The sequence below is a fragment of the Selaginella moellendorffii genome, unplaced genomic scaffold, assembly GCF_000143415.4.
Source record: "Selaginella moellendorffii unplaced genomic scaffold, v1.0 SELMOscaffold_85, whole genome shotgun sequence".
Taxonomy (NCBI): Eukaryota; Viridiplantae; Streptophyta; class Lycopodiopsida; order Selaginellales; family Selaginellaceae; genus Selaginella; species Selaginella moellendorffii.
In genome coordinates this window covers 59,439-64,438 of record NW_003314346.1, presented here as the reverse complement: position 1 = coordinate 64,438, position 5,000 = coordinate 59,439, and positions in this window count along the sequence as shown.

The following is a 5,000-nucleotide window of genomic DNA, read 5'->3' as shown; positions in this document are numbered from 1 at the left end:
AGGATTTCACTTGAGCTAGCAGTCCGGTTCATCACTACAGCCTCTGGCTTGACGAAGATGGGCTTGCTACCCCTCACATGGACCATAGTCAAGCAATCCTCCTGCGTTAGGAGAAAGTCAAATGGTAATATTACTCGCGTCTGATCGTGCATCATCTGTAGCAACGTTAATGCATTGTGGCGCATCATGGATGTCCAAACTCCCAATTGCAAATTGAACCCGGCCCTCTGTTTTAAGTGTCGCATGGTCATTATTAGATCCCGCAGTTTCTCCCGTGTGATTAATGTGAATCTGTCTCTTTTGACCAACTTGCGACCGCAGGCTTTGGAGGGTGCAATGACATTCGAGGACGAGCCACGCTCATGGGAGAAAAGGACATCGTTCAGATCAAAAACGATACAGTACCTTCGCCGTGACTCTGAAATGAAATGCGTCAGCATAAAAAATGGTACAAGTCAATTTTACCATCTACAATATTAGCGAATGTTGCTCCCGATGGTCGTTGAGAGGGTTTTGGTCGAGGAAACGTGAAGGGCGGAAATACTCTCCTCTGCAATGTGGGGTCAATCGCATCCGATGGCGTGTGGGCACATGCCATTTCAGCTGTAGACTCTGGTACAACTGGCTCAACAGTGGCATGGGGTGGTTCCGATGGCGTGTGATCACACGCCATTTCAGCTGGTGCCTCCGTTGGCAAAGTGGACATGACCGAACAAGCAGCAGGGGCGGTGTAGGGAGGTTCCAACGGCGCGTAGTCAGACGATTGGGCACACGTTGAGTCCATTGGAAATGAGGATACGACCGGCTCGGTGGCTGGGGCGGCCTCATGTGGGTCCAATGGCGCCTGGTCACCGTCAGTTGGATACATGGACAAGATTGACTCAGTGGTATGGGCAGCATCAAGTGGAGCGTGGTCAGCTTGCTTGGCGTTGATATGGATAGTAGCCTCCACCAGCTCTGATGACTCTTGCAGCCAAGTAGAGTCCACTGGCGGATCCATATGCATGTCCAAATATCTCCCTTCGATTGAGATGGTATCCTCCCGTGCTACTAAAAACAAACTCATTAGCACATTGAATCGACTATACTGTATTTACCATCAACTGCTATTGAGGAACTAGGACCGATATCACTTGAGCGCACTGCTGATTCTGAAGGATTGGACATACGTTTCGACCCTTGCTTGGCACTATCCTTCCTCGACACTAAAGGCTAGAGTTTGTAAATTCAACTGAATAATCTCTACTTACCATTTGCTCTGCGACCTACATGGACAATGTTAGAAATGGTAAAAGGTTAGGAATGGATGTATTATTATTTACCTGATGGTTTGTCTTGTATGACCTTCCTCCGCCGCTCTTTGGCCACCTCAGGCTGGCCATCGTCGTCATCATCGTCGTCGTCGTTATTGTGATCGTCACCATTGTGAGGACCATCCAAGTCCTCTTCGTCCTCCTCTTCTTTGTCCTCCTCTTCTTTGTCCTCCTCTTCTTTGTCCTCCTCTTCGTCCTTCTGCTCTTCTTGCTCATTATCTTTCTCTGGCTCCTCATCCCCCTCCTGCATTTCTTCCATAGGCTGCTCAGGCTGGATGGCTTGTTCTTCCAGGACCATCTTGGGAAAATCATCTGGCCGAGTCTCCATCTCAAAATACAAGACATCCATAGCTTGTTTTAGTGCGTGACCTAGGACCGTATCCTCACCCGACTGTCTTAACATGGTTTCTGCACGTTCTTGCACCCTTCGAAGACGACGAGATGAGAAAAACGTGGCCCTGCCTTGAAAAGCTTCCCTCATCCATTGTACCTCTCCATTGAGATTGGGGAAGGGGAGTCCGCCATAGGAATCTGAGTCATGAGGTGGTGACTGCCTGCTTTCACTCAGCCCTTGATCTGCAATGAATGGCATGAGCACACACGCCATAACCGCGAGGCATTACCTATCATCTTTTCGTTGCCCTTCTTCCTTTTCGAATCAAACGCCTCTGATCTCGACGACTGTCCAACGTGCTTTCGCTTTTTATGACCACTGTCAGTTTGAGCTTGGCTGGTGCTTGCCTGTTTTGCCTTTGAAGAAGTTTCTCCTGCAAGGAATGGCATGAGACCACACGCCATTGCAAATATAATTTGTACCTCCTTTTTTCCTATTGCTTTTCTGTTTGTCCTTCTTCGATGTGCCACCAGTGCGCTTTTCAGTCCTCGTGTCTAAATATTCACAACGATCTATAATCAAAATGGCGTGAGGCCTCACGTGACCTTACCTTGTGCAGGTTGTGAGCTCGGCCCAACATGGGTATCTTCAAAAGTAGCTGTTAACGCCGTTTCAGCATCTGGGGGTGGCCACGCTCCTGCATACAGAGCTTGTGAGATAACATTTAAACTTAAAGTGTGTACTCACCAGGTTCGCAGAGAAGATACTGTTTTTCTTTGGCAACTGTAATTATATTCTCCATTGAAGTCATCTCTTCAATGGAGTTTGTCACCGCAACACAAGGGACACCCTTGAGTAGTGCGGCTCGAAAGAATAGTCCGCCGCAGTTGTACTCGACAACGCATTTGCCCTTGGAGTCGGAAGCAGATGACCCACCCGCTATTGCGTTGAAGACCCAGCTGAGCATTTCCCATGCTGCACCTGGAGCTTTCTTTGGATTCGAAAGCTCCATAGCCGTCTTCAGTTCCTCAGGCACGGGTAAATTGACCTCCCTCAGATCAATTCGATTGGCCTTGTCGAACGAAGCTGGGAAGTCACTCCAGTCCCACTCTGCTGCAGGACCAATAACAAGGGCGAGTGTGAAGATGCGGACATTCGTCGGTATCTTCTTCTTAGCCATTATCCCATGGATCTCCCGCATCTCCTTGCCTTTCAACCGAGCCTTCACCGCGTTCAAGGCCTTCCAGAACTTGTGATAGGATTCGGAGTCGTAGATCATATAGTGGACTGAAGATTCCACCTCTGCAAGTCCCACCATTAAGTCAATGATGGAGCTGACTTCGTCTGCATGAGTGATCTCCTCGTTTGTGAAGTCCATCACACAAAAGATGTTCTTGACCTGCTCATCTCCGCGGGAAACGATGCTCCTCCACCTTTGATCCTCATCCGAATTCAAGTATACCCGGTAAGGTTCTCGATAGGCCTCTGCTGCGGGGTCGAGCTGTTTCTGAAGCCGGCGGTCGACATCAATCTTAATGAAATTTGGATACTGATCCAACTTCTCAGCTTTACTTTTCGTGGCATCCCGCAGCAGATCGATGAACTTGGGGGCCCCCTTCACGTACTCGTCGATGTCTTCATTTGACAACTCCAGCGCTTCCATCATCTCTTGCGTGGTGTCGATGCTCACCCTCTCCACGGCCACTTGCTCGAAGATCCAATCCTTCAATAGCGCACGAGCTCTCAGAGTCGTGCACAAGTCCTCGTATGTCACAATATGGCCGGGAGTCATTTTGGTCTTGTTGAAGACAACCTCACCACGTAGAAGAGCATTAGCCACTGTCAGAAGGTCGTCGTCGTCTAGAGACCGCGAGAAACGCAAGGCGTTGAGCTTCAAATCATTGGGCTTCCGGCCGTCCTCCACACCCATTGAGTTTGGCAACTCCCCGTCATGGTACCTCCTCAGCACATCTACCCATTTGTCAAAAACAACTTTTGTCGCGAGTAGAATGTTATGGATGCTGAGTGTGTCATTGACCCCCAGTGTTTTCGAGAGAAGACTTGAGAATTCCTGCAATGGAAATGGCGTGAGGCCACATGCTATGCCACATGCAACGAGGCTTACCTGCCAGGCGCTAGTTGCTAGTGCACGTCCTTGTCCTGGTTTTTGTGGCTTCTTCAGTTGAACCCAGAGCTTCCGTGTTCGTGCCAATGTCTCGTGCAGACCCGATTTGTAGCACGTTTCTTGCTTGACATTCTGCGCGTGGGAGATGTATATGATAGATCGGAGGGGCGAGTTGCCTTTTATCAGGCGGACAACTCTTGTCTTGAAGACTTTCTTCACCTCCTCGCCCACCATAATATCCACAACTATCTCTTGCATCGCCAAGCTAGAATGCTGCCCGGAGACGGCATAGAACCGGATGTTCTGATCGTCCAACACCTTCCTATTGATCAAGTCTGGAAACCTCGTCTCGCCCTTCATTGTTCGGTAGTAGGGGATCACGTCTGCGATGTCGGGTGTTACTGGACTTGCCAGCATCTTCTGCTTCAGTTTCTCCACCCACTCATCAGATACTAGCCTGTGGTTGTATTTGCTTTGGATGTCGATACGGCTCACGTCGATTGTATATACATTGTTGGAATAGTAACAAGTACTATTATCTGCGACGATTTTTGCTGCCTCTTCTTGCTCTTTCTGCTCTTTGCGGCTCTTCTTTTTGGTGGGTGTAGTGTTCGAACCCGAGGCAATGGCATCACTGAGTAGCTTCTTTTTTGGAGCAGGAGAGTCGGACGTCGGCTTGAGCTTGACCACCCTTTTCTGCTTTGAGGTAGTTTCCAGATCGACCCCCTTCCCCTTTGCTTCGCGAACTGGAGTCACTCTCAACGGCTCAATGTTGGAATATAGTTTTTGAACATCGCCGTAGGTGAGGTCCGTGGATTCCATGTGATCTTCATAGACCCGCAGCGTCTTTGAAATTGTGGGCCTCCTGGACAACCTCTCCCTAGCTCCCTCTAGGAATTCCTCATAGCCGCTGCCCCCCTCCGGGAAGCCGCTAGGATGTGCAAGGTGGATCTTGAAGGCAGACGCTGTCTCTACCACAAGTGCCAGTCCATATTCTTGCATGGAACTGCATGGAGTGTCTGTCACTTGGATGAGGATCCCCATGCATTCTTTTCTCCCACCATCTGTGTTGTACAGCCTCAGATCCTCGCCTTCTATCCCGAAAGTCCAACTGGTGAGCTCCTCCCCCTTCTCTGCATCCACATTGACAGTGGCTGGAAGAAGAACGCAATTCCTCGCCTGTTCAGAAATGCACAACAATTAGAGCTGACAGATGAAAAGCTAGTAG